At 34.7% G+C, this 8,189-nt stretch overlaps 1 pseudogene; it reads right to left on the bottom strand.

Moving 5' to 3' along the window:
• Positions 1–3,219: 3,219 nt before the first annotated feature.
• Positions 3,220–3,338, bottom strand: LOC118601364 (annotated as a pseudogene).
• Positions 3,339–8,189: the final 4,851 nt, after the last annotated feature.

The raw sequence follows: 8,189 nt of genomic DNA, 5'->3' as shown, positions 1-8,189 counted from the left end.
AACATATGAATGGCCTACACATATATGAAAAGATGCTCAACATTGCTAGCTCTTAGGGAAATGCACATCTAAACCACAATGAGATACCATACTATACATGCTATAATCAACAGGACAAGTAATGACAAATGTTGGAGAGGATGTAGATAGAAAGGAACCCTCATCTACTGCAGGTGGGACTTCAAATTGGTACAACCACTATGGAAAACAGTATGGAGGTTCCTCAAAAAACTAAGAATTGATCTACCATATGATCCAGCAATCCCTCTACCAGCTATTTACCCCAAAGACTTAAAAATTCGTATCTGAAAAGATATTTGTATACTGATGTTCATAGCAGCGTTATTCACAGTGGCCAGGACATGGAAGCAACTGAAGCATCCTACGATAGATGATTAGTTAAAGAAGCTGTGGTACATATATACAATGGAATATTATTCAGCCATAAGAAGAGAGGAAATACTCCCATTTGCAACAACATGGATGGACCTCGAGATAATCATGCCAAGCAAAATAAGTCAAACAGAAAAAGTTAAAAATCACATATCACTTATAGGTGGCATATAAACCTAAAAGCAACAAATGAACAGGACAAACAAACAGAGACTCATGGACATGGACTATAGACTAGTGCTTACCAGAGGGTAGTGAGTAGGGGAGGAGGAAAGAGGTAGATGGGGTAAAGGGAGTCAAATATGTGATGAAAGAATTTTAACTATGAGAGAACACACAGTGTAAATATATATATGCCTTACTATTAAAGTGTACACCTGAAACTTTCTGGATTTCATTACCCAATGTTACCATAAAAAGTAATTAATTAATTTAAAAAAAAGAAAGACGATACCTTGCCTTTCAACCATGTCGTTGCATGAAACTCAGATATGGGGGACAAAGGAAAGGAGGAGAAACTATGCCAATGTTTCTAAACTGAACGATTAACTAAACTGATATTATTCACAGAAATAGGGGAAATAGTGATAGGGCTTGCTTGTGAATTAGGTGTAGAAAAGTTGAAGAAGTTGCTTGTGGAATATCCAAACACATGTGAATTATCCAAATGCATGATATAGAGGTAATAGCTTAAAATCAGAGAATGAATGAGGGGGATTTTTTTCTGTTTTATTTTGTTTTGTTTTTAGTATAATGATTCCTAAACTTTTGGGTGTCATTGATCACTTTATGCATCTAATGACAGCTATACACACGCAGAAAAAAAGTGTATAGATGTATATACAGCTAAAATCACATACATACTTTTAGAAGATTTTCAGAATTCCTGCCTGGTGAAGTACCACCTCTCCACCTCATCCAGTGCAAAAATGAAAAAAGAGAAGTCTGAGCACTCAGTCTGTACTGCGTTAGAATTTAATCTTTTCTCCTCTCTTAGTTCACCTTCCTCACCCCAAACAAGCTAAAATTTTGTATGCCAAATCTCTTCTCACCTAGCAATGCTTTTGAGAGATAATGAGAAACAAAGCAGGGTAATTCAATGATAAGAGTTTCTAACCATTGCCAGCAAGAAAATGACCCAAGGTGTTCATTTTCTCAATTACTGTAATGCTCATTTTCTTGTTGGATGGGCAAGTGCTCCTGAGCAAACCTTGAGGCTAATTGTGTATATCCTGGCATATACAGTGAGCTCCAAGCCCAGAGGCAGCAGCTCGCAAATTATATTCCACCGGTTAATGTGCAATCCTAAATTTCCAGGCTTGATGGTCCAAAGAGGCTCCCTGCTATGTGAGATAATGAATAGGAAATTGTTGGAATAATTAGCCAAGTCAGACCTCACACGTCTACCTGTACATAAAAAAAAAAAAAAAGCCTATCCTTTAGCAGAATTACAGATTGAAAGATGGAGTATAAAGAAGGAACAGTATAGTCACAGTATAGTCAAATAGTCCTTTTTGTGTCTCCATTGAAGAGAATGCTGCACATTTCAGATCCTCCTTTAGGGTACCAGGACTTATTCCTATTACATCAGCCACTAGAAGTTCTATCTCTGCAGTCAACCTTCTTCAGATTTTGCCCAGATGAAGACAGCTGTCCTGCTCAAGGTCAGGCTGTCTTCCCAGAAAAGGAGGTGGGAAGCCCGCACTTAATGACTGGTCAGTGCCAGATTATAAATGCCTTCCCTGCCCCACCCGATTAGAACAAGATTCAACTGAGAAGGCCCAACCTATCTTCAAAGCTCCCTGAGCTTGACTGAACCCTTGGTTGAGATCACGTTACAGACCAACCCGTCTCTCTGCCATTCCTCGTACTTTCCCTGGGAATACTCCCTCATAAACTTCTTACACACTAACAGTTATCTGAATCTGCTTCCCTGAGACTTCATCTTGCAGCAGTGTCAAATCACACATCAGTGTCGAGATTACTATAAAGAAATTTCTGTGACACAAGGAAGAGTCTATCTAATTCAGCTTAACAAATATTTTTGTATGACTACTATGTGCAAGGCGAATGTAGAACTCTTTCAAAGGAAGTTTTTCCTTGAGAATTTCCCTTGAGATGTTTTTTAATTGTTGTTTATTTGTTGGTTTGGTTTGCTCTTGTGAATAAAATATACACAGACACTAATGTCTAAGGTGATTCTTCTGAGTAAATTCACCTCCTTTTGGATTTTCTCATAGTTTAAACTAAAAAAAAAAAAAAAAAAAAGCCACAAGCTTTAAAAAATATACCCCAGAAGAGAAATGGTTGATGATAAAAGTCAATATTTCTATGTTACATCTGAAGTATGTTTATGTGTACAACTTGGCAATAAATTCAAATAAATCAGAGGAAAGCATAAAAAACTTTATAGGTCGCCCACAGAGGTGATATATGGTATGAATACCATTATATTTTGTCAACAAAATAGAGGACTCCACAATTTCTATTAGCTATAAAAACTGAGAGTGGAGGTGAACTGCCTGAATTATGTATGGTAAAGTATGGCCCACTTTTCAAATGCTATCTGAATAATGCAGGTGGACCCCTTAAGCAAACCTGGTATATGAGAAAAAAAAAGGAAGATTACTATAAAGGATAGAGAGTGATTTTTAAAAGTTCACTACAGGGTTTTTTAAAAATGTCATGAAAAATATGTACCAAATTTTATTTTATTTTATTATTTTTTAAAAAAATTTTAGGCGAGGCAACCCTTGGTTGACTTCACAGATTGCAAGGACCTTGTCAGTTTACAATCCCTTATTTTTTTTATTTTTTTAGTTTTTACACCGAGAGCACCTGGTCTTCCTAGGTGGTCTCCCATCCATGTACTAACCAGACCTGACACTGCTTAGCTTCTGAGATCAGATGGGATCAGGTTTGTTCAGGGTAGCATGGCTGTAGATCCAAATTTTAAAATATATTTATACAGTATTCAACTTTTTGTCAGCATTATCTTATAGATCTCTGATTTGAAATCTCTGTTTTGTCCCCATTTTTTTATTATAAATGATAAATTATAATAAATTACAACACTGTTTTTATTTTTAAGTTGTGATATTATGACTTATTATAAGAAATATGTATATTTGGTCTTGGTCCCCTTTCTGGCACAGAGCTCCTAAAACCTTTGAAATTTCCTAAGTGTTGAGAACATAAGATACCTCTTGTTATGTTAATACAGTGAATTTTTGGAAAGCACCTACAGATGGGGGCTGGTTTCCAGGAGAACCAACCATGTATTAGAGGGTTGGAACTTTCAAAACTACCTCTGTGACATCCTGGAGGGGGAAAGAGACTGGAGGCTTAATCAATCACCAATAAGCAATAATTCAATCAATTATGCCCATGTAATGAAGCTTTCATAAAAACTAGAAAAGATGAGGTTCAGAGTTTCCAGGTTGGTGAACACGTAAATATTTGGGGAGAATAGTGCACTCTGAGAGAGTATAGAAGCTCTGAGTCCCTTCCCACACACCTGGCCCTATGCATCTCTTTTATCTGGCTATTCCTGTTTTATATCCTTTTATAAATTGGTAATCTAGTAAGTAAAACATTCCTCTAATATCTTTGAACTGCTCTAGTAAATTAATTGAACCCCAGGAGACGGTCATGGGAACTTCTAATTTATAGACAGTAAGTCAGAAGTACAGGTAATAACCTAGACTTGTGACTGGTGTCTGCACTGGGAGGTGGGGGGCAGTCTTGTAGAACTGAACCCTTAATCTGTAGAATATGATGCTATTTTCAGTTAAATTGTGTCAAAATTGAGTGAATTGAATTGGATTCTTGGACATCTGATGGTGTCTGAGAATTACTTGGTGGTATGTGAGAAAGCCCCCACTACACACACACACACACACACACACACACACACACACACACACACACACACACTGGAATTGCATTCAAGAAATCAAAGAACAAGTTTATGCATAATACTCATTCTTCTATTCCTTACCAGAGGTGTGAGCTTACAAGGGTCATTTACCCATCCAAAGTCTCAATTGCCCCTTTTGTAAAATGGAGTTGGAAATAGCTAGCTTAGAGTTGTTGAAATGACTTATGAGAATTATGTAAGAAAATGTCTCACTGTCCTCAATGGTTATTGTTTGTTGTCTATAATGTAAAATGTTTGATAAAATTTTTCTCACAGAGATTTAAAAAGGAATATGTCCAAATGGTGTAGTGATTTAGGACACATTCAAATCCCTTGTGGTTTGTATGGTTATGTATGTTTTAACACAAAAAGAATATTTTTTAAATAAACTTTTTAACTCTGTCATTATAAGTAATGCCCTAATACAGAATAACTCATTATTTCTCTCCAAAATGCCCTAAAATAAAGGAAACTGCTTTTGGATTAAGACTACCTGCATGAATTTGCACTAACCAAATACATAATTTTACATTTTGGTGCTGGGAAAGAAAAAGAAAAGCTTCGTGAAAAGAGGCAACAGCTTCACTAGGTACCCAAGTATTTTGTAATATAAGGATCTAGCAAGTGTAATAGGCCTTAAATAATCTTTCTAGAAGAAACTCTGTACTGTGTTTAGTAAATAATTTTGACTACTGGGATCATTTGCTTTAAAGCTGAATTTGCTGAAAAGCCTTGGGCACAATTTTAACAGTGTCCCAAAGCATTGTAATTGGGCATTTAGTGCTTAATGATATAGAAGAACCTCTGCCCTACATAAAATTGAATGGTATCCCTTGAGCTGTTAAGACCACAGAGGCATGCATTTTTCAATGTCAGCATTATGGGTTTTTGTTGTTGTTGTATTTTAACATATAGCAACAAAAACATATTTAATCTAAAGGCAATCAGTCAACATTTAGAAGCAAAAATGTAAATGGGAAAGGAACACCTTGATCTTCATGGTTATTGAGAAGTCCAGTTGAGTAAATATCACATTTGTGTGTTTGGTGAACTTTTCTTTTACTTTTTCCTCATCCTCTTTCATGCATGACACTAGAACTAAGTATGTTTTGGAGTGCTACAGTTTTAACTCTTTTTCAGTTTAGGACTTTTCTCCTTTATGAAGGCCAAGATTTCTGTAAAAGGAACTTTGGGAAAAGGTTTCTTGATTCATATTTAACTTCCACAAGACCTGTGTGTGACATTTTGAACTATTCAATTATACAGACATTTACCCAGTACCATGCACAATATGAAGCACTAAGGACATAGAAATGATACCATGTATGAGAAAGAAACATTTTCTCTGGTGTCCTTGGCAACTGTCTGAGTTGTTTTGTTTTGTTTTTTAAATAACTAGAACCCTCTATAGAACTAGTTTATATGAAATTAAAGTTATTCTTTTATAAAGCTGATGTAAAATGACATTTCTCAATGAATTATTCTTTTGAAAAGTGACACTAAATGCAAGCAGTAGTTCATATAGAGATCATAAAAAACAAAAAACTGCTTTTCTCATGAGACAATCTTATTTAGAAGCAGAATTCAGACTAGTTCTGGCTTAAAGTTCATCCAAGGTCTAGGTGGTTAACTACTAACAAGACTAAAATATGGCCAAGAATGGACCCAAGGTAATAGTAAGTCATAATGATAAATACTGTTAAATAGTTATATGCATAAAATAATCATTGAATTTACCAAACTAAGTATAAGCAAAATAAAATTTTTACTACATTTGAGAACTTATGTATCCAAATAAAGGCCAGGAGGCCCAAGGTGGCACCTCAGCTCTCATTTACAAACTGTACATCTCAACAATTTATAAGCCTCCATTTCCTCACCCTTGAGTTTGACATACTAATACCTGCTCTTCATTCAAGATACAAATCACTAATACGAAAGAAAGCCTTTTACAAATTATAAATGCCATACAAATGTGGGGAAGTCAATTGGCTGACATTAGGCATATCTTCTTAGAAAACCACATATATTTACTTTAAAATAGTACAAAATTCTCAGATATATAAGTCATCTTAGAAATGTACTCACCCTAAATTCTGCAGAACCAAACTTCAGGTGGTGCTGACTTATCTGATGAAGAAAAGTGTGTTAAATTTGAAAAACAAAATCAAGATATTCAATGTCTGGACCTATTTTGAGGCACAAAGTAGAAATTAAATTTCTGAATTAAAGAACATGCACTTAGAAACAGAACATATATGCCAAAAAACAAACACAATGTTCCCTTCTCTGATCGAAATCCTTCATGTTGTTCTTCAGAACAACATGGGTCTACATAGTTATTCAATTGGGAACTAGAAGGACATTCATGGAAATACATTGTATGGCTATATGTTTCTTGAGCATCATTCTAACGCCAATACCCAGCTCCCTAAAGAATCTGTTTTTTTCTTTTAATTAGATTTTTTCAAACTACTTTTGAACAGAAAGTAGATTGCTTTGTTTTCTCTAAGTGACTAGGAAAAGTAAATATAAGTGGATATATTCCAGCATGAAAACCAATGTATTGATGACACCACTCTTTGACTTCAGACCCCTTTCTCATAAAAGTGTAACATAGCTTTATGTAACATCAATGCTAAAATTCAAGATAAAAAAAAATTGAATTGTGCTTCAGATGACTGTCTCTGAGAACTGAACACCTAAAGCAGTAGTTTAATACCTATAATCTATGGAGTTCAGGGAAGTGTGTCAAGAGTGCTCCAAAATAGTGTGTTAAATATTTGTAAATATGAATATTTTTCTGGGGAAAAGGATCCATTTCTGCCATTAGGCCCTCAAGATGATTTAAGACACAACAAAGGTGAGAACTACTACCTTAGGCTAAAAAAGAACGAGGATTTTAGGCCTGTCAAAGTACCTGTAAAAATTGCATTTTTTAATGCCTTTAATCCTATGAAGGATAAATTGGCCAACAATCACCAAAAGCTGCTCTTCCCTTATGAAAGTAATTTTCTTTTTTTTTTTAGTTTCGGCTTGACTCTTTAACTTCAAGTGATGATGAAAAATTATGCATTAAACTGAATCAGCCAGTATATACAATCTGGGCCCTAACTCATAACATTGCTCAACTGAGCTCTTACTTAATGGCACAAAGAAATGAATGTGAATGTTCTTTTCACCTTATTTTTAAGATTAAAAGATTTTTGAAATGATTTCTCTGATTGGTGCATACTGACATTTTAATGAATTTTTAAAATATAAGCTCCTTGCTTCCCTAGCAAAGAAAGCACGACTATAATGAAAAATTCCAATTAATAAAGCTGTATCAATTGCTTAAGCTTAACACTCTTAAAGCATTTATGAACTAAAGTTAAAATAAAATTCTCTGGAACCACAACGATGAAGTCATCTTGGATTAGGAAAAAGTTTTCTCTCCCTTTTGAAGGCAATTCCTTCTTTGCTTGTACATGATACTTTATAGAATTTGAAAATTATTATCATAACTCAAACCTATGAGTTTTAAAAAGAAAATATTTTCAAATTAAATATAAGGAAAAGTAGCTCTGCAATTTAATGTTTTTCTTCGGAATGACAGACTGCTATAGCAATGGTAGCAATAATTGACATTGATAAAAAAAACTTACCTGTGGGAAAAGCCTTTTCCAAAATTTTATCTCCTCAATTTTCATTCATAAGATAATATAGCTTCTCTTTCCTCTCTCTACTATTTTTGACCATGGTAATATATTCCTAACTAATCTCAGCAATCACCAATATCTCTTTCACAATATTCGCAGAGCAATCATTCCAAACAATATGATAAGATACAAATCACTAATACATCCCTCAATGTACTTCCATTAATTTTCAGACA

Source organism: Rousettus aegyptiacus, unplaced genomic scaffold, assembly GCF_014176215.1.
Source record: "Rousettus aegyptiacus isolate mRouAeg1 unplaced genomic scaffold, mRouAeg1.p scaffold_m13_p_3, whole genome shotgun sequence".
NCBI classification, from domain to species: domain Eukaryota; kingdom Metazoa; phylum Chordata; class Mammalia; order Chiroptera; family Pteropodidae; genus Rousettus; species Rousettus aegyptiacus.
This window is presented reverse-complemented; position numbering and strand designations above follow the sequence as displayed.